Source organism: Anas platyrhynchos, chromosome 6, assembly GCF_047663525.1.
Source record: "Anas platyrhynchos isolate ZD024472 breed Pekin duck chromosome 6, IASCAAS_PekinDuck_T2T, whole genome shotgun sequence".
NCBI classification, from domain to species: Eukaryota; Metazoa; Chordata; class Aves; order Anseriformes; family Anatidae; genus Anas; species Anas platyrhynchos.
This window is the reverse complement of record NC_092592.1, coordinates 40,122,186-40,143,678: the sequence shown is the minus strand read 5'-3', so window position 1 is coordinate 40,143,678 and position 21,493 is coordinate 40,122,186. Positions and strand designations below refer to the sequence as shown.

The window sequence follows — 21,493 nt, the reverse complement described above, 5'->3', positions numbered from 1 at the left end:
CCAAACTCTATTAACATTTACCCATTAATTGCATTAATATCAGCATGCACGTGGAGCAAATAAAGCTTTGCACTGCACGCAGTCCCTCTGCTCATTCAGCCTCACACTTCACCCACTTCACCCGCGATCCCCTTGCTCTCGCCTCCACGCAAAGCAAGGGCACGCAGGACAGACATTCACATTTTCACTGATACAATGGACAAAATATTGGCTGGGTAAGAAAACTATGCTTTCAACTGAAAGCACTGAAAAAAACATCACCCAAAACGTGCTAGTTAATACCTTGATTCTTCAAGTTACCGCCCAATGATGAGATCTGTATCCACTGAGTTGCTTGGCTAACTCGTTATGAACAAGGCCCTAATTGGGGAGAGATTGCATTGGCACTATTTTCTCAATTGTGTCCCAGCACAGGCTCATCCACACACTGAGAGGAACATGTCACCGTTCTAGGGGAGGTCTTACACCCCGTTTCACACCTTTGATGGTAGCAGCCCCTCTGCACAGCAGGCCACAGCTTGAACCCCTCGCTGGAAGCTGCCTGCCCTCTGCTTGCAGGAGACACCTGGCAGAGCCACAGGGTGGGTGAGGAGCTCAGTGGGACACCCCCAGCTCCCGCTCTGCCATGCCGGGGCCATTTATATATATAAATATAAATATATTTATCAGTGTGCTAAGAAGACCTTAAATAAAAATTAACTGAACCCAACACCTCTGTCTTGAAAACGTCCAGTAAGCACAGACGTTTTCTGTCCATGATTCAGTAACTTGCAAAGGAAAAAGTCTATGAAACTTTTTAGAAGGTTAACTTCAGAGCACAGCCAAGAAGGAAAAGAATTCAGAAGAAGAATAAACTTTTTAAAAAAAAAAAAAAAGTTTATAAGAAAAGGGAAATAGAAATTGTGTTATTTATTAAAGAGATGCTATTACACTGCAGATTAGACAATTTAGAAGAGCTAGGAAATGATAGTCCACATTTGCTGTTCACTCTTAATTGCCAGGGTAACATATTTGGTAATTTTGCCAATGACCAAGTTGAAGCCATTACATCTCTGTTAAAACACGAGTCAGAAAATACAGATCTTTGCAGACCAACACTTTCGCAGTTTTTATAGGCAACAGATCACTTTCCAAGGTTAGAGTCTGTGATAAGTGTTTTCAGAAAAGGGGCTAAAAGTTTTCTCACCCATTTCTTTACAAAAACATTGCTAGATACGTTGAAATGCAGTCAGGTAACTCGGTTTTAGAGCCAGACACCATGACCTGGAATTTGGGAATCTTGTTACTGCCTTGGGCACAGCTGCTGAGGGTCTGCTGCTGATTAAAGACCTGATTTACTTCAGTGGATCCTTCTGAATCCTCGCTGCCTGCCCAGTGCCGTACACACTGCAGGGTGGAAAAAAATGGGAACTGAGAATTTGCTTTAAATAAAACTCTGATGTGTAAGAGAGGCTTGTTTTGAAACAAGTCAAACAATGCATTCATATTAATAGCAATCACCCCGATACTGTCACAAATACAGTACAAGAGTGGAGCAGAATCAATACTTTCCGTGATTATATGTCGAAAATAGTGAATGTCTGTTTTGCCATCACTGAGTCTTCAATAATTAATTCCAAATCCATAGTAGGTGTTGCACAGCACATCTAAACATGAAGGGAAAGGCAAACAGCAGAAGTTTGATAGAATTTAAGGGTACCTAGGCCTAATCAGAGTGATCTGTTTGGAGGTCACCCCATGATGTGATCCGGGCAGGTTCCAGCACAGAACTGAGTTTAAACTTTCTCTCAGAATAGCATCAGCAGGTAAAGACAGCGTCCTGGCTTCACAGGTGTGGGAGAGAAGACAATTCAGCAGCAGCATGAATAAATAACGACAGAAACTGAGATTATTAATTGTGCTTCCTTATTTGAAAGGACTTGCCTCCTGCACAGCGCCTGATTTGTGACTATAAATGTGTTACAATCTTCGGGGCCATTTACAAAATAATAAACGTTTTAAGATTACCCTTCACTTTATGTAATTTTAATATTCTAACTTCATTAATTATCTAAACAGACAACGTCTCGGGAGCGCATAAACTCCTGACACAATCCCGTCGCTATTTTGCCAGCAGGATCTCCTTTGAAGTCAGCGGCAGCTGTAAGCGGACGTGGATGACAGGGCCGAGTCTCACCACGGCTTTTGGGAGAAGAGAAAGGAAAAGAGCAGCCCAAAATCCAGATTTCACACATGACAGCCACAGGACAAAGCAGCAAAGGGCCTTTGCCTCCCACCACAGGGCAGCCGGCCAGGGCTGCCAGGCCTCCAGCAGCGGCCTGCGCTGCCCCGTACACCTCGGGCCTGTGGTGTCAGCACAGCTCACCCCATAGAGCCTCAAACCATAGGGGAATGTAACCCACGTCCTGAACCACTGGGGAACACAACCACAGCCCACTATGATCAGCATGCTGGCAGGCAGACCCACGGCTGCCCACCGTCCCGCACCGTCTCCCACTCCCACACTGTGCTTGGCTTCGCCTCCCATTCCTGTGTTAATATGGGCAAGTTAGCCCTCGATGTTTTCCACCTTATTTTGAATTTTATCCAGCTATGTGCATATAAATGCTTTTATTAAAAGGAATTCATTAATAACTCATATTTCGCTTCCTCAGTGCAAAAGGAGCAAAAATAGTAAATCAGCTCGGAAGAGTAGAGTTCAAAATTACCATCTCCAGCCCAATCAGCGGTAGGCCCGCTAATACTCCCTTTAGAGCTCATCAGCTGAGACAACAGATTTCAAAGTATGAATTCTGGCATTGCACAACCCCAGGGCTATTCATTACATTATACAGTTTCCCGTCTGTTTTATGAAAGGTAGAGATGTATATTACAGTAGTTTGCAGGCTATCATTTTCATTAATAATCTGATCCATGTCTTTAGATTATTTTAGTAATTACTTCACATAAAAAGACTACTGAGTATGATTACAAATATGTCTTTGTTTTGATTGTCTGCTTTTGTGGTGAATACCAGATGTCTGAAGTTCTTGACTTTGTTTAACAATATAAATAATGTTCACTGAGGTTTCCAAACGCCTCGCTCTGACCCCAGGAGTATACAACTTAATAATACAACACTCTAATAAACTAGTCTGCAAACTGTTCAAAGTTCAGAAATTAAACCTTATTTGCATACAAAAAATACATCAAAAAGAACATTAAGGGCCAAACTCTTTCCTTTTGAAGATCTGCACGCGCAGCTCGCGCACCACTGCGGGTGGCGGCTCCGTGCTGTGCCCCCGCCTGGGGCCGGGCTCTGGGGCTCCCCCCAGGCTGTCCCCACCATGCCCTGGCTGCCCACGCACCCACCCCTCCTCGTCTGCCACTCACTTCATGCTCCCCAGATACTGATGGGCCCTTTGAAAGGGCACCCGAGGTAGAAAACCAACCAGAAAGTGGTCCAGGTTCCTAATTTATCAATGGATGCCTCTCAACAACGGACAGAGCATTTCTCAGAAAACTCTCCTGCTTCCTAAGCAGCACAGCCTCTGTCTTCCCTGGATTATTTTTTTTTCCCCCACAGTTTGATGCTGGCTTCCTCAGCCAAAGGCAGCCCAGTGACTGCAGGTGTGTGCCTGTCCCGCCGGGACGCAGGTCCGCAGAGTATTTTTTCCAGCAAGCTGTGTGTGCTCAGCCAGATGGGCTGGGAGCAGCACCACGGCCTCAAGCACAACCCTAACGTGTCTCTGCCCTGATCGCCTTCATTGCCCAGCCCTGAGAAGGAACCAGTTTAGAAGACGAACGTTGTGTACATCTCCGGATGGTTAGGATCACCTGCAAGTGCAAATACCTAGGCTAAGGACTAAATTCCTTGTAACCTATAATCAACCTGTTAGAAACTGCCAAACCAAGAAATAAAAGCACCGTGAGATTTCCTTTAGCTTCACAACTTTCTCTAAAACTGAGAAAATAATTGGAGCTGAAGCCCAGCGCTCCTTCCCCTAGCTCAGAGGGACAAGGGGACGATACCCACTAATCCCACTGCCCAGGGCAGCTGGGAGCAGGCTGGGGAGCAGGAGAGGGCTTCACAAGTGCCAAAAATATTTGGGTGTCAGTTCTTGGGTACACCTGCAATGAAAAATGCTATCTACAGGAAAAAAAAAAAACACTGCTCTGCCCTTGCTGTGGTGCCGTCACCTCTCCTGCTGCAGCCTGATGCAGTGAAGCATAAAACACATGCAACAAAAAAAGGAATAAAAAAGCAGAGCAATTTTTTTATGTAAAAATATGAATAAAAGTATGTTCTCAAAATACATGAGCAGATATTGTGTAGTTTGTTTGCCAACAAAATATCACTGAATTTGTTAAAAAGAGAATTTTGTTTGCGCTATGTTGCCAAAGGGGACAGACCTTTATTTAGGAAACTTAAAATGTACAATTTTTTTTTTTTGAATTTGCTTTGCAATTAAACCACAGTTTCTCACTTTTTGATTTCAACCATGATTAAAAGCGTTACTTGACTCACTGATTTAAATCAATCCACACCATCTCTCTCAGATCATCTCAAGCAGTTAAATAAGAAAAGAGAATACCATCAATAACCCATCTGTGTCACAGATGAGAAAACCATCCCCTCGGGATTGCTTTTACCTATTTTCCACGTTGTGATCCCTAGATTTTCAGGGAGTGGCACAAGCCCATAGGAAACCACAAAAACACAAGGGTGCATAGCTGCAAGCCCTATACAGGAGAAAGTGGAAGGGCTCAGGCAGCCAGGGCACACCAAGGACCACCAGTTTACACTCCCTAAACAGGTTCTAGCACATCCTTCAGTAGCACAGACATAAATTATGTGTTCCACAGACAATTACTGTGGGTAGTTCCCCCTACTTTGGAGGGACCTCCACAGAAGCAAGGGACAGGCACGGGGCTGATGATCCTGAGGTTGGCACAAAACCTCAGGCTCGAGGATCCACCAAAACACCCCAAGCCCGCTCACCCATGCTGCACGAAGCATGAGTGGCCACACTCAGCAGCCCAGCCACACCTGCAAGGGCAGCCCCGAGAGCTGGCCCTTCTGTTGTGCTTGAAGGGGGTGACAAAAATTGCATCCGAGGGAGCAGGCAGCACAGCCAGCAGCGGGGAGCGGTGCGGGGCTGCTCGCAGTGCCTGGGCATGTTCCTGCTCAGCTGCAGTTCCCAAGTTGTCTAATTGCCCTTGATGCATCTGCTCTCCCCCAGGAATGCCATCCAGACCTAGCAGCTCCAGATGTCTGCATATTATGCAGGAAGCTGGTAAACAAATTCCTCCTATTTTTCCTGCTGGTAATTAGAAACGTAAGAACACATTGTTTAACAGGCAAAGAAGCCACCAAAGATGTTTCATATGCATTTATAGCTGCTTAGTGTCTCTGAAATAGGTGATAAACGCTGAATATCGTAAGTCTTCTGGATTACTCCTTGTTGCTATGAGATCAGGCTTTACAAAAAGGTGCTTTGTTATTTATTTTTTTTTAAAGGAAAGAAAGAAAAGGTAAAAAAAAAAAAAAAAAAAAGTATGATTTGAAATGCCAGTTAAAGTTGGGATAAACTTCTGATCAAACTTCCAGCGTGACTACCACACCAAGGTAATGGAGCCACCTCACCTAAACCAGCTGTCTCAGCCAATTCTAGCTTTTCCCCCCGTTTTAGCTTCAGAGTAGGTCACTGCTCAGTCCCAGCTCCTTTCCTCCCCATTAATTTCCTTGCATGCTTGAGCAATCCTGCCCTAACAGGAGGGATGGCTTAGGTGGCTTCAGGAGTCTTTTCCAGCATTAATTGTTATGATTTTAGAGCCCCACTGGGTGAAGACTTGGGAAAGGAGAATTTGTTCCGAAGGTTGTGAGGAAAATGAGAAAATTCAGCGCTGCGGCTGTGTCCAGCCCCTGTGGAAGGGACGTGCCATGCCGGGATGTGGCTTCATGTGCCTAAAAGGGGAGTGAAACCAGCCCAGCCTGCAGGCAGGCAGGTGTGGCAGTCACAGCACAAACCACAGATCCACAAACCTGAAGTTTACAGGCTACAGAAGTTCAGGAGCAGCCAAATAAATATTCAGAACTGGATAGGAGCTCTGCTGAAGCGTGGCCCCTGGTTTGGTGCTGGCTGCGGGGCAGATCTCCATGGGGTGCACCAGCACCTCGATGCATTGGGAGAGGGCCGCTTGTCCCCGTTTCAGACCAAGGAGGCACTGATCTGAAATTGCTCTTCAGCACTGAGGAGAACCTGTGGCATTTCCATACAGAAACAGCTGTCCCAAAATTGATTTACAATCTTTCTCAGGCTGTTTTTTCACCTGGAGTGAGGCCGAGGCCGTGCCGCCTTGGGCATCCAGGAGGCCTCTCGGGGCCTTCCTCCCCACACAGCCACCACCTTGGGGCCCCTCGCTCCTGCCCTGCCCAGTCCCACCAGCAAGCACCAGTGCCTCAGGCACTGGGCACCACACAGCACTGGTACGACCATCCCAGCACCCCGACTCCAGCGAGCCCTCACTTTGAGAAGCCTCATGCCCCAGCAGCCACCGTGGGCTCTGCTTGGGGTTTTGTGAGGTGTTTTTTCACTCGATATTTTTAAAAAAGTGCCCCCTGCCTGTCTGTGGGGCACAGCACACCCAGTGCCCATGGCAGCAGGGTGTGGGAGGCCAGGTTGCTGCCAGGCCTCCTCCTGCGGGCCTCCGTCCCTCCCCAAGGCCCGAGAGGAAGGCGAGCACGAAGCCACCACACAGCGCGACATCTCCATCAAGCAGGGCTGATAGGCGAGCTCGTAACTCACGGCGGGGCGTAATGCCGGCTCGGCACAGGATATTTAAAGATCCATTTCAAATTCATTATTCTTAAGCAGAAATAAACTGCCAACATGCAAAATAAGTGTGTACATTTGCTATTTTCATCGTCTCTGCCGCCGCGCTTCATCTGGCTCAGGTGTGCGCCGCGGCTGTACCTGTCAGAGGACTAAGATCACTCCTGCTTCTTACTGCGATGAAAGAATTAAATACAAAATCTTCTGTAGGAAGCAATTGTGAAGTGTGGAAGTTTCTAGTCAGGCAAATAAATTGGATTTAAGTATATTACAGTCATAATCTTTTTCTGCCTCTCTCCAGACAGCCTTTGTACATGGAGAAATGAGAATGTATTCTCAGACAAATCTTGACCTGAGGGAGAAGGCTGCGGGAATCTGGATTTTCAATAACATAAGACAATAAAGCTCAGACTTCTAACCTGCCGCAATATGGTAAAAGTATAAAGAGCTTAGCAACTAATAAAAGAAAAGGGTCTTCCAACTCATATTTGAAGATCTAGACCCCCAAAAGGACACTTCATAAAGATCATAATGGGTTAGTCAGTATCTAACAGATACCATGTACCTTGTTGACCAATTGTCTGACAGTTGTCTTCTGCAGGCCTGGATATTAATAAGCCTTGTGTTGATTTCCTTTGGGTATTTTGTCTTCGTAATTGTACATCTACTTGTTGTGACACTGCAGCTCGCTATATATTTATTTAATGCGATTCCTATAGCAAAAAAAAAAAAAAAGAATGTATGCTATTGTTTTCCTTAGATGATATGCATGCACTGCAAATTTCATCTCCCTCTAAGGTATAGTGAATCAAAGCCGTTACAGGGTATGGGAGAGCACGCGGTCTTGGGGCAAAGAGGAAATCCAGATGTGTTTTCCCCTTAGGTGTGAATATGTCTTACTCCTTGCATTACATGGGGAATATAAAGGGATTCAATTATCACTGCATTTTTGTTTCTAATAATAACAAAGACTAGTTCTGGAAGGTATTCCAGTTAAATAATATTTTGACAGATAATGCTAGTGCAAAGTAGCTGTCACTCACACAGCAAGATGAAGGGGAAGCAGATGCATAAGAAAGATCAGAGTGGCTTATGTAGTGAAAATGAAGCCCGTTAAAAACTCCTCTCGCCAACAAAACAAAGACTGTCTGCGGCTTGATCCCGCTCTCACCGCTTTCTGTACGTACAGCTACAGAATAAAATGCAAATATTTAGAGATTGCACAGTGTATATACACTGCAGTTTTCCATAGATTTTCAGATCTGGGTATATTTTATATTATACTTTGTGTTTCACGGCTCCCTCAGCCATGCCAACCATGGCTCAGCAGCCAGCGGGCATCGGGACAGAGCGGGACGTGGCCTCTGTGAGCCTCCCGGAGGGTTCCTGCAGTCCTGGGGCCAGGCAGCCCTTCTCATGAGGCACCAGCCACATCCCAGTCATGGCCAGGACACCCCCATCGGATCCAAGTCAGTCCCAAATTGGCCTGTATCTCATCTATTTTGTTCTCCCACTGACTCCGCACTCGGCATGCTGTTACTTGGCCTATTTCTTGGACTGCTCAGACCAATTCGTGCCCTCGTCTTCAGCTAATTGTCAACATGCTTCATTTCATTTACCTCATGCATCTTAACCCGTTATCCTGTGAAAAAGAAGTTTCCTTTTTCACCTGCAGGACATCCCACGCAAGTGCTTTAACATACCATGACCCTTTCCTCCAGCACTTTGTGGTACCCAAGCCCTGCCAGCACCAATCCCTATGTGCAACCCCAGCCACTTCTCCCTCTCCCTGGCAGCAGCATCACCATGCCCAGAGGTGCAACGATAAATTATAAATCACACAGTGATCTACTACAGCACCAGGGAGGCAATGCCTGCAGAGGGGCCCGCAGGTAACAGCCCTCCTCAGAGGCTGCTCTGTGCCTGGCCCTGGCACCTCACCAGGACGAGGAGATAAACTGTGGGGAAGGAGAGGAACAGCAGAGGTGTTTAGAGGTGTGTGCTCAGAGGGGAGACTCAATTACAGCTCGTTACAGTATTTAAGAACAAGTCTCCAAAGTTTGTTCTGATGCAAATTCTGAAATGCTGATCAATAACTTCCCATTCCGCTTTTAAAGGATTGATTTTCTTTTTGGCAGCGCTGAATCCTTCCTGGAAACTAAGCACTAAGCTTAAATATGGGATTATGAAGGAAAATGCACACAGATTCTGTCAGAAGAGGCCGCTGTGCCTGGGATCTTATGGGTCAGGTGTCCCAAATCCCCACTAGTTCACCTCAAAGAGCCTCTCTGCACCTGGCAGTGGGAGATGGAAGCACAAGGAGCTGCTTGACATCCAGGAGAGGTCTCAAATCATCCCTCCAGAGCAGCATATCTTCACCCAAAGTGTTCCGAACTAGAATTTTGAGTTTTGGGGTGAAATTCCACTTGGGAAAGAAAAACAGGAAATAGTCAAGTGTTCCAGGAAGAAGAAACAAAGCAAGAATGGGCACAGATATTAATATTTATAGGAGCAAAACAGCCCAGGAGACTGGTCATTATTGGGGGTGTGCTTCTGGGAGAGCACTGTGAATGATGGCATAAGGCAGAGGAGTAATCCAGCCAGGCAGCCCTAATAGTAACTGCTTCAAGACCATGTAGGAGTCTTGAGACAAGCGGAGACCGCTTTTTTAATGCATTAATATACAGTGCACTACAGCTCATGTCATTGTCACTGCTTAAATAGGTCCAGCGAAGCTTCATTTTTAAGGCAACTGATGTTAGGAAACTCCCCCTTCAAGTGGCAGTGGCAGAAGCAAGAGGACGCACAGCCCCAAGAACAACACTTCTACAGCACGTGGCACTTGTCACCAAGCACTAATTTGTTTTTCTTTATTTCAGTCCTCATACAGATTTATAAGATATAGTAAATATAGTTGAAGATAACAAGCACCTAATTTTATCCTTTGTTTTGCATGGTAGACATCAGCTTACAAAGCCATAACTGAGAGCTGCAGCTAAACCTGGAGAGGAAATATTAGATTTTCATTTACTACAGCGGAATGTATTTTAGTAAATTTGCCGTGGCTTTATGAAAATATTTGCTTTCATTGCCCACTTTACCCGAGGTTCTTTAAAGTTATATAAATAGATTTCTGAGCAAGCAATAAATAGGGTTTGCTTTTCTCCCCTCAGACTGATTAAAGTAGTCCCAAATCCGGCTTGTAGTAATGCTGTGGCCATCTCAGTGCTGCATGAGAGTTCAGGTGCTCGAGAAATTCAGGCTACAAGGTAACAGCCATGTCGGGGACATCTACTGTACACAAGCCATACAGAATGCAGCGTGCCAAGGGGAAGCCAGGCTGGGCACACATGGGCTTCTTTGCACGAACCTTAAGGTCACAAATGGAAGCGAACAAAATTCTGCACAACACAAGAGCCCCACCCCTGGCATCCAGTACATAATTGAACCACATCTGATTGAACCAGAAAGAGCTGGGAGAAGTCACTGGATGCTGAGGAGCTCCAGCTCAGCAGCGGCTCCATCCCACACCACACAGGAGCAACCCAGCAGGGCACAGGAGCGGGTGTCCCGTGGGGGCTGCGCTTCTGGCAGAGCTCCTGCATCCACTGATCTGCAACTTTGACATGGGTATTTCCAAGCTGATACTGGTTCTGACCATGAAAGTTAAGTATTTGATGGTTCTCTGATTATATGAAGCTGGAACTGGACGCAGTGATGGGAACCGAGCAGTCTCGTACCCTTGTCCTGTGTTTAATCCCTGAAGGTGCAGCCGGTAGCCCCGTGCAGAGGTTTGTGGCCCAGCAGCTAATCACACACGGGCACTTGCTGGAGGAGACCGAGTAAAACGGCCTAATGTGATCTTGCCATGTGGTAATTTTCCAGATAAATGGACAGTTGCTTCAACAGTTCCACTGTTGAAGGTCAATGATCCATATAATACAGGCAATTACAGAAGTATTTCCATTGCAGACTCGGTGACAAATTTTTAGTGCAAGACAACAAATAAACTGTAGCAAAAGCACAGGGATGGGGGTAGGAGCTCCAAGGTCCTGTGCCTGAGTCCAGCCTGCCTCTCCCTTCCCCGTGCCCACCAAACGAGGTGCCCACATGCGTTGTGCTGCCAGCCCACTTTGACCCATCTTAATCCTTTTTTAACATCAAGCCTAGATCACCAACTCATTGCTTTCACATAGTTTGCTGGTTCCTTGTGTCCTAATTCAGAGTCAAGCATTCAGTTACCTTACACAGATCCTCTAGTGCTGAAGAGAAAAGGAACCAGGTAAGGGAGAACTTTGCAATTCAAGGACTTGGGCATCCCGGCGGATACACAACCATAACCACTTCTAATTGCATTTCAAAGACAAGGCAAAAAGCCTTCTCAGGGAGTACGTACAGCCGGTACTCAGACACTATACATAGAGCTAGCTTAAATCACAGCTTACATGCTAGCAGCTTATTCATTGAAAAGAAGATTCCAAGCAATAGACGGATTGAAATAAATGATTGTTTTGTGTAATGAAGTGTGCACGAGGAAATAACCGCTTGTACAGGCTCTTTTAGCATTACTTGCATCTTCCTGCAGCAGATCCTTGCTGCGCAGTATTACAGCCTGCCACCAGAAATCAATACCAAAGCCTCTGAAAATATTTAAGAACATGCCAAAGCCGCTCCCCAGCAACACGAACATTTTCAACCCTGAGCTTGTAAAAAGCAAAGCAGTTCTTGCAGCTTCAGCACTTGCTTATAAAACGTCTACATGCAACAACAAAATGTAAAATATACAGGTGCCCTTAGTCATCCAAGCACTGCAGAAGTTTAACGATAAACACATAAGACCCTGAAAGACTTTTGTGATTTCTGATGGGAATACATTAAACCTGTAGTAGTGCTTCCCCTGTGAATTGTACTTCTGTTTCAGTTTCAGTTTACTGCTGCTTTTACCCATCATGTAAGAGACAGACTGCCATTTCATTCCACCAAAATGAACGGGAAACATCAGTAAAGAGCAGCCTTAATGGTGGAGGAATTCACCAGGGACGAACTTTTGAGTAGTTCAAGAACCTATTTCAAAATTTAAGCAGATTTTGCTAAAAAGGAAAGAGGGAAGAGAGACTCGAAACGCTAGGGTTTAACCTTCATGGAGGAAGCGAAAAAAAACGCATCCACTGCTACCTTGGGCAGAAGCCTTTCCTCTGTTCCCATGAGCAGGACCACGAGGCACCCACTGTGTGCGTTTGGGCAAAATGATTGTGGCTGTTCTCAGAAGCCAAGGCTTTTAGATACAAACACTTCTGTAAATAGGCAATTGTGTGTGAAATCAGTAGAGGGGTGATTGTGCTGTATCACGAGGGCAGAGGTTCATTCTGGGGATATTTATCGATAATATACAGTAGTCATCTAATAGCCAGAGTGAGGACCCAGACCTGAGCGTGGCAGGAGAGTGCTCGGTGCTCTGATGTCCCAGCTGAGAAGTTAAGGAGAAGTCACTGCCTCTGCAAAGTCCTTCTCTGTACCAAGCTCCTGAGGCACTTCTGTAACGTTTAGTTAACTATCTGATGTCTAATCCCATAAAATAAAGGAGGTTTATTATTTGGCAAGGTTTGTCCCGAAGAGTCTGTTTCAAATAGAATAGATGCAAATGTTTGTAATGCTTTTATTTTTTTAAATATTAAATAAATGAAAATGGACCAAAAAAATCATTGATCTCTCATTGCTGTGCAGAACAACTCACCCCAAGAAAGTCCAGTGCATCTGCTCCAAACTTTTCGGGAAGCCTCATCCCAGCTGATGACATGGAAAGTATAAATTTATGGGCAGACCCAACTCTGTTCAAATGCTAAGATTCCTGCTACGTATACAAAACAAGCGCCTTTCCCCCACCCTCCCCCACTGCTGTTTTCTCTTGTAATAATTATGTAATTGCTTGCTATTTCAGAAAACCGCATAAAAGTTGGCTCTATTATGATTAATTGTCCCCATGGCTTCTTGTAAAATTTTCAAAGTTCCAGCTGGTCACACAGGGCTTAGTTTACAAAAGTGTTGCACATTATTAGATTTTCTGATAAAGTGTGTTCTTTTGTGATTCAGAAAACCGCTTCTCCTCCAGACAACTGGCATCCTCTTTGTTATTCACCCAAGAGATACACGAGCCAAAATGGAGTGCACTCAGATGAAAAAAGGTATTCCCAATCAGACATGCAGATTAAGCATTACTTATGCAGTGCAAAGGAAACATTACAAAAGTTGCAGTTCGAGCTCTCCCTGCAACACAGGCAGGCTGAGGGGACGCGCTCAACTTGCTGCTGCAGCAAAGCTCATGGCTGCAGCCACCCCACCCCGGTGGGATCCCAGGGCAGGTGAATCCCAGGTGATCCCATCCCAGCTGAATCCTGCTCCAGCCATTGCTCCACACATGGTGTTTAGCTTCTGAGAAATGCAGACAGAAGGAAGGCAGGATGGAAGGGACCCGACATCACTGCACACCTTTTCAGATACGCGTGCTGACTTCTTTCCTCCACATACCCTGATCTTCATGCCACCAACTCCAACACTGCATAGGGCCAAGAAGAAACCCAGAAATGTTCCCGAAGAAACACCACAACCAGAGACCTTCTCTACCTGTACCATGTCATTGTATCCCTGGGAAAAAAGCAGGCGTCATGGTGGTTAATACAACATCCAAGAGAAGAAGCAATAGCAAGGAAGATGGGACCACCAGGGTCACCATGGGGCTGTGGTCACCCCGCTCTGCCAAACGTAGGGCCAGACAGAGAAATATATTGAAATAGAGTGCAAAAAGGTAACTTCACAGCAAACAAAGAGGCACAGAACACTAAAAAGCATGTTTTGGGAAAAGCAGATTGTTCTGCTGGTGTGCCAATACCATAACTCTTGGGATTGCTCCATCACCACCATGTGTGTGTCCCTTAACACTGGCCTGGATGCAAACCCAATGCAAGCCCTCGCAAGTGTCAGAAGGGGCCAAGCTCATCCTATGCCTGCTTGGAGCACTCAGGAGAACACCAGTTGGAGGGGGGGCAGCAGACACCAGTGGAGTTGCAGACAGACCTGCCTACAGCGACCTCCAAGCTGTGAAACTGAGAGCAGTTATTGCACAATATCGGAGTTACTGGGTGATAAAAACTGCAGTAAATGGTAAGTTATACAGGAAGCAGGGAAAAGACAGTCCTAGCTTTATATTATTAGCAAGGTTTCTGAGCTATTACCATTTACAAAAGAATCGTTGTCATTCTGTGAAGAATTCGACTCAGTGCTCAATCGCAAATGGAGTATTAAGGATTACAAGGAAAGGAATTGAAATGAAAACAGAAAACATCACGATCGTGTAGATGCAGTGTGTGCCTGCCCATTGAACACCACCTGCAACGCCAGTCCCCTCCAGCCTCAAAGTCAATATAATAAAGCCAGGAAAGAAGTACAAAAATAGTTAAAAAAATAAAATAAAATAAAGCCAGAGCTTTCTTGGTTAGAGCAATTCAATAAGTTCAGGGGATGTTTCTCCAGGTAAAGAGCCTGGCAGGCATGAATGAGTTGAGGGGAGGATGATCCATTTGGGCAAACACCCCCAGAAACTCCCCAGCTATCTGTGCGATCCCCTTGGGTCTCTTACAGGAACCAAATACTCATCCACAGCAATGGGAGGCTTTAAGGATAAAGTGGCCGTGAGCCACACTTTCCAGCTGGAAAGAGAAATCCCTGTCAAAGGCACAAACATCTCCTGGTGGCTAAACTTAGAGAGCCACCATCGTTCCTGGGGATGCTAATAAATAATCCAAGTCCCCTCATCTCCTGCTGCCCCCTTTCCCCCTCACTTTGTACTGTGCAAAACAAAAATATCATCATCTACACGGCATCCTTCTTGAAAGGCACGCATTTCAAACAGTATAAAGAAGTATTGTCATAATGAGGTTAATGACAATAGGGTTTCCAATATCAAAGAGCCAACACGCAGCTGCTTTATAGTATGAAGCGATATAGCACAGAGCTCCGTAATGAGAGTAGAGTTTTTGGGTTACGCATTTTAATGAGTTCGTAATAAGCAAACTACTATGGAAGCAGTAATTTGCATTTCACAGCACTATTTAGATAGAATACTTTGTTAATACTCACTACATTGAAGCAGGAAAATTAGTCCAACTTCATAAGGATTTAGAGTCTGAACATGCACAGGCCATTGTGCAGAAGATTACACGCTCTGAGAGCTGAAAGAAAAGTTACCTGGTAATACACACGGGGAGAGAAGAGCAGAGAGGAGTGCTGTACCTGCCCCTTCTCACCTGTAGAGTAATGCAGCAATAACCACTACTGCCTATGCCTCGTTTGGTGTCTCGGTTTGCACCTTGCAGTAGTGACACTCATCAATGTGTTGTTTGAAAGAAGCATCTCCAACACTGGGCACAGCCAAACTAACCCCGTGGTGCCATGCACCAGCGCACTGCTTGCTTTCTGCCCTAACCCCTGCAGTCACCACGGTTCACTCCCCATCATCTGAGCTCCCCCAGCCCCACAGCGAGGAGACAGAGGTGTCCCAGGTACGTGGTGTGTGTAGCACCGTGCTCCACGGAGCTCCATGCTGCGCTCATTACAATTCATTCGATAAATAGATGTACCTTAAGAACAATGCATTCATCTATTAATGTTCCTTATGGGAGACATAATCAGCTTCATTAGAAGTCATTATTATGGTAAAACCCTGAAAAAAACCCATCACGTACAAGCAGGCAGCACGATCAATTAAAAACCTGGGCTATGTGACTAATATTGACAAACGCTCACAGGGGCACGCGGCGCAGCATCGCCGCGCTGCAGCGGCCCTGGGACGGGCTGAGCACACCGTGCTCGGAACAGGCAGCAAGAGCAGGGGCACAATCACGGGAAGACCTCCCAGAAAAAGCCCAGCCAACCAAGCCCATCACTGGATTTCTCGTTGCCCACCTTCTGCAGATCCTCTCCAGGCAGTATGGCACAGCTCAGGCCCCCTGTGCCAGCAGCAATGAGCAGGAGCAGCAATGGGGATCCCCCTCATAAGCTTGCCCCAAGACAGGGCACAGCTCCAGGAGAGGCTGACAGCCCCTTGCTGGGCACAGGGCACCTTCAGGTTGCTCATTTTGTGACTTGCAGCAGGCAGCACCCCATGCCAAGCACGAGGCCAGGCCTGGTGGCACCACTGCCCTCCTGAACGAGCATCCTAGCCCGCAGGGCCCAGGAAACTGCAGCCTGTGCTTGGCGAGATGTCACTGCTAATCCATGACAAACAAGGGCTTGATCTTCTTAAACAGTTCAAGCCTGCTCTGCCACACACATTCACAGCTCAGCAGCTGACTCGGTTTTGGGCACGTAACTGCCGCAATAAAACAAGAGCTGGGCCCAGGCAGGAATTCGGGTGGCTGGTAGCCACTAAAAGCTTTTCCCATCCCATCCATCAGCGGGAAAGTTGAAAGCTGTTATTCATCAGGACTAACACACCAGTTGTTAAGTCAATAGCATTGATTTGGGGGGACCAGGGTTGCACTCAGCAGACAGCTGCTCCGTAAGTGCTGGGCAATGGGAGCGCTCCAGGAGCCACAGCTCCCAGGGGAGCACTGGGCAAAGCCACAGAGGCCAGGGAGGAGATACTGAGACCCTGCTCATTTTTAAGCACGCCACAACTTTGACTCAAATTATCCCACGAGCTAATACCTAGGAAAAGGCACAGGAACCAGAAACATCCTCCAGGTCCAGAAGTTTAACCAACACCTGCAGCCGGAAGAAAGGACTACTAAAATGCTTGCCCTTAGAGCAGCTATTACTTCACAACTTATTATCTGAGCAGCACAGAAAAACAAAGCACACAGTAACAGGCAGCCCTCAGAACAGAAGGAGAAGGAAGCAGAGTCTGATTGCAGGACCCACAGTTAATGGGCAGGTGCAGGCCCAGACCAACCCTGGTGCTGCACGGAGGTGTAGCTCTGCTCCTTACCTGCTCCTGGAGCTTGTTTTGAAGCACCCAGATGATGTGCACAAGCATGGGACAAGGCCACCACACAGCCAGGGCCCCGCTCAGCCCTGATACTGGCAGCATTTCTCATGATACAGCACACGGCTCCCCCCACCATTAAGCCTTCGGGGCCGTTAGCGCCATGATCAAATAAAGAGATACAGTAATTTACAGCAGTAAGCTGTAATCTCCTCTAAATAAAGAATTATTGCTTCCTCCTTTAGCAAGGCCTCAGATGCACTGGCCTCCTCCCTGCAGCACCAGAAGTCCTCACTTGAGACCAAGCAAAAACAGGTGATGAGCATCAGGGGCATGCAGGAGCCTCCCCAGCAGCAAGCAGCGCACCTGGGCACTGCTCACAGATGCTCGTGGCAGGGCACAGGACAATTAAACAATACCTTAAACCTTCAGGGGTAAAAAATAAATAAAATTAAAACAGGGTACAGCCACCCTGCTGCCTGGATGGAGCTTTGCTCTTGTGAAACATCCAGCAAGTCCAAGTGCAATTGCACCTGTGGAACAGTGTGGGGAAGGCAGACATTCCCAAAGCACTGGAAAAAATGGTAAAAAGTCAGAAGAGGAAAGGGCCTGCTACTCTACACACCAGCCAGCTATCAGCAGCAAGTTGGAAGCATAACCTTCACAACTTTGTTTCCAGCCTGCTGTTTGGCTATTTTCTGTCGCTGCAGCATTTGGTAGGTGGGCTGGTGGTGAATGAAAGGCGAATGTGGTTGGGAGATCTGAAGGAGCGCTCGGTGAGCCCCTGGGGCACAGAAATAGCCAGGGGAACAACTGCTGCCTGCGCTGCCAGCCAGAGGGGAGAAGCTGGCTGCGGTGTGGCATTTCTCCCAGCCAGCTACCACAGTTGTGACCCTCACATGTGCAATGCCCATGCAGCATTTCAGCTGCTCGGAGCTCAGGAAGGACAAAAGTAGGGCACAAGCGTGCTGCTGCAAGCCCCACAGGCAGTGTGGGTGCTACCACTGCAGCAGCCCCAGCACCACTGCTGACCCACAAAGGAGCTCACAGCATTTCTCTGAAGAGTTTTTGAGATAAGGCCCCGCGAACCACCTTACAAAAAATAACCAGTAGATGGCAGGCCTGCAAAGCCTGATAAGATCACGCAAGTTCATTTTCCTTTAGTAAGAGACAGAATGGTATTTTAAAGACAAATGTTTTTATACTTTAACTACCCTAACAGGATCTATTAGTACATCTGTAGAGATATTTTAAAGAGTTATGGCTACAGGATTACAATTAGTGCACCAAGCCACCCAGATCAGGAAGATCCATTTGAGTCAAAGCTGTTTTTCAGAACGAAATAAAGCAGAGCATCTAATAAAGTGCAGATAGTTTCTCTACAACAGTATTCAGATCATTTTAAGCACCAGCCAAGTCTGTTTAGGACTATTGCCGTCAACGTGTTTCTAAGGTAGTAAAGACGTCAGAAGCACGAATGTGTACCAGTGCCTACTTCCAGCCTCCAAGGAAAGTAAGCAATATTTTCTTGGAAAATAAAGAAAGAAAGGAGTAGGGTAAGTCCTGCATCTTTCACAAATCAGTCATGCCCCACCTTCAGTTGTGTCCCATGCGGTATGGCTCCCACCATAAAAAAAATGCTGTTTTGAAACACATCAGGAACTTTTAAATAGCAGTTCAGATGAGGGATAATCAGAGCATCTGGCTCTTGGTGGGGCAAACACAGCACCAAGCAGCTCCAGGCAATCAATACTCCAGCACCCGAGGGTGCAGATAGGGAGGGACCTGTCCCACTCCGCATCAGCAACGGCCTGAAGGCACACACCAAGAAGGCACACAACAACACTTCTTGGGATTTTTCTCAATGCTTCACTACAGGGCTTCCTTTCACAGGCAGCTTATCTCAGTATTTTGCATACGCCTGATTTTGAGACCTTATTTGGAATTTAGTGGCATTTATAACACTTCTAAGTCAATACAGTTCATTTATATATTAACTCTTTTTGTCTTGGCTTATGGATTTACTTTATTGCAGTATTACTAGTTCTGAGTCCACTCCCTTGTCATGCAGGGGAATCATCGCAGCCGGGGACCTGCAGGAGCAGTGCGCTGCCCGAGCTGGGGGGGCTCCAGCAGCGCCCGAAGCTGCTGCCCAAGGGGCTGGGGGCATCAGGGCTTCCACACACAGCCAGAGGAGACCCACGACGGGCAGCTTGGTTTCCTCACATCGCACAGAAGTCGTGTTTCTTGACTTTGGCGTCGTCACCATGACATTTCTGCCCTCAGATGACATCCCTGTGGCATTCCAGCTGTAAGGATCAGATACCAACCCGCAGTTGTGGATGCAGAATAGAACAACCCCCCCCAAATACACCCTCCTGTCCCAAGGCAGAGGCCACCTCCAAGACAAACCCTCCCCGGGCCTGCTGCTCACACCCGAGCCAAGGCCGCTCCTCCTGGTGAAGGCAGCGAGGGGCCTGGCAGCTCACACAGCCCAGGCCACCCCTGCTCTGTGCCACAGGGAAGTGAGAAAACCCCAAACCCTGCTCGGACCCAGCCTGAGTGCTGGGGGAGCTCCAGGGGTGTTGTGTGCCCGGGACACATCACTGCAGTGATGCTCCAAGGCAGGGAGCTGTTCCCCCAGGCTGTGCCCTGCGCTGCGTTGTGGTCCCGGAGAGAAATGTGAAAACATGTGGAACCACTCGAGCCACCAGATGTAGTAACTTAAATTTTCAGACTGCTTCATTGCTCCGGACAGGCTGGGACCTTGCCGGGCCGAGCTAAGCCAGCAGGCTGCAGGCAGGGCTGTCGAGGAGCAGGAGATGCCGTGCAGAAGAGCTGCGGACACAGCCAGAGGCCAAAGCCCCAGATTTGGCTCCACACATCGTCGACTGATCTGCTTGAGGCCTTTTCCCTGCTTTGTGCACAGATCTGGGCTCACTGAGCTGCGGATCCACCACACAGGGCAGCCTGGAGCGTGAGGCCTAGGACCCAGAAGGGGAGGCACAATACATTTGTACAGAAAATAAGGAGCAAATTGCGTCAGTAGGAGTGATTAGGCACCAGAAAATGTTTACCAGGAGTTGTTGTGTATTCTCTATTACACCCTTTATTAGTAGTAGTAGTAGTAGTAGTATTTTAACTGGTATTATAAGTTGTGTCCACATCCAGGCAGGAATTCAGGAAGCCCCATAGCCAGTATTATCCCAGGGATTGGGCCCGATGCCTTCAGCGACTCACACCGGCTCGCTGAAGCACTTGCACGGCTCCCAGAATGTAAGCGTTAGCAGGTAGTGTGCTGTTATGTGTAACAAGTGATTATATGGTGATTATAACAGGAAATCAGATGCTTCTTATACTGCAGTGTGCTCAGGAAAGAAACACCGTAATGGGCGAGGTGAGAGGTGGTTAATACCGTAATGTTTCCCTGTACGCTACTGGTGGAACCATTCTGGGATATTGCATACAATTCGTAGCATATACATACACGAAAATGTCTCTGAAATATATAATGCTTGCTGAAATGTTGCATGAGGGAGTAAAAGATCACTGTCTGCTACTGTCTGAAAGATGATAAATACCAAGCAAGGAGGCGGCTTTTTTCAGATGATCAAACTTGACATAATTGTGAATAGCAGGATTAGCACAAGATTTAGTACTTAGATTTACAGATGCTGCGACTGTCTGATTACAAGAGCCTCTCAGCCTTCAAATGAAATAAATATATAATTAACAGGCCTTCTTGGGCGTTTAGGCCACTTTGAGACTACTGGGATTCAAGGAGAAACACCCCAGGACAGTCCTTCCAAGTCCTGTTTTTTATTCCTTTCCTTTGAGTGCCCGAGCTTGGAAAATAAAGTTTTAAGATTTAAAAAAAAAAAAAGGAGAAAAAAAAGAAAAATTAACCTAACTGAGAAGTGTGTGCTCGGAGCAGGCTCTCAGGGGAAGCATTGAAGCGCCTCGCCTGAACCTGGCGCTGGCGAGGGCTCTCAAAGTAATAAAACAAGACTTTTCCTGTCCCATTTCTATTATTCTTTCACTAATTTGAATCTATTGAGTTAAATAAAATTAAAAAGCAGCACGGAGGCACGTAAGGGCCTGGCGGTGCCTTCCAGGGAAGGATGCTGAGGCTGCCCCGTGGACGCGCTCTGCCCCCATGCCATGTTACACGGAGGGAGCTGTGCAGGCAGTGGGAAGCCCTACATCCCCTCCATCACCCTCATTATGATGGAACAGGAGAGTTAGTAATCCACTCTAACCAATGCTTCCCCTTTTTTATATGCATTAAGAGTTCCAGATAAATCACGTTGCGGTGTTTTATGTTGCTGAACAGTGTCAGGTGAGGTTTACAGGTGTCAACTGCCATCTGTAGACTATCTGAGAGTCCTATAAAAGAGTGAAAGCAGAGCAAAATTAGGAGATAAAACTATTGATTCAAAATAAAATAAAATAAAATAAAATAAAATAAAATAAAATAAAATAAAAACTAACAAAGCATATTTTCAGTGTTACTTTTTAATAGAGTGCTGGAGTGGGTAACTGCAGGCAGCAAAGACCTTCAGGCATTGCTAATATTCAAGGTGAATTATCCAATTTATTTATTTATCCCCCAAATCCTTGCTTTCCAGGATTTGTGATGTCATGGTGGCCAGCTTCAGTTCAGTGTTGATTCACTAGAGCAGGGCATAGGGGATTATTT

At 46.6% G+C, this 21,493-nt stretch overlaps 1 long non-coding RNA gene across 1 annotated transcript; it reads right to left on the bottom strand.

Moving 5' to 3' along the window:
* Positions 1-991: 991 nt before the first annotated feature.
* Positions 992-17,034, bottom strand: LOC106014878 (uncharacterized). Its single transcript, XR_001186525.5, has 3 exons — positions 16,798-17,034; positions 7,381-7,528; positions 992-1,386 (listed from the first exon to the last, which is right to left on the bottom strand). It is a non-coding gene; the product is annotated as an uncharacterized lncRNA (long non-coding RNA).
* Between the last annotated feature and the right edge of the window lie 4,459 nt (positions 17,035-21,493).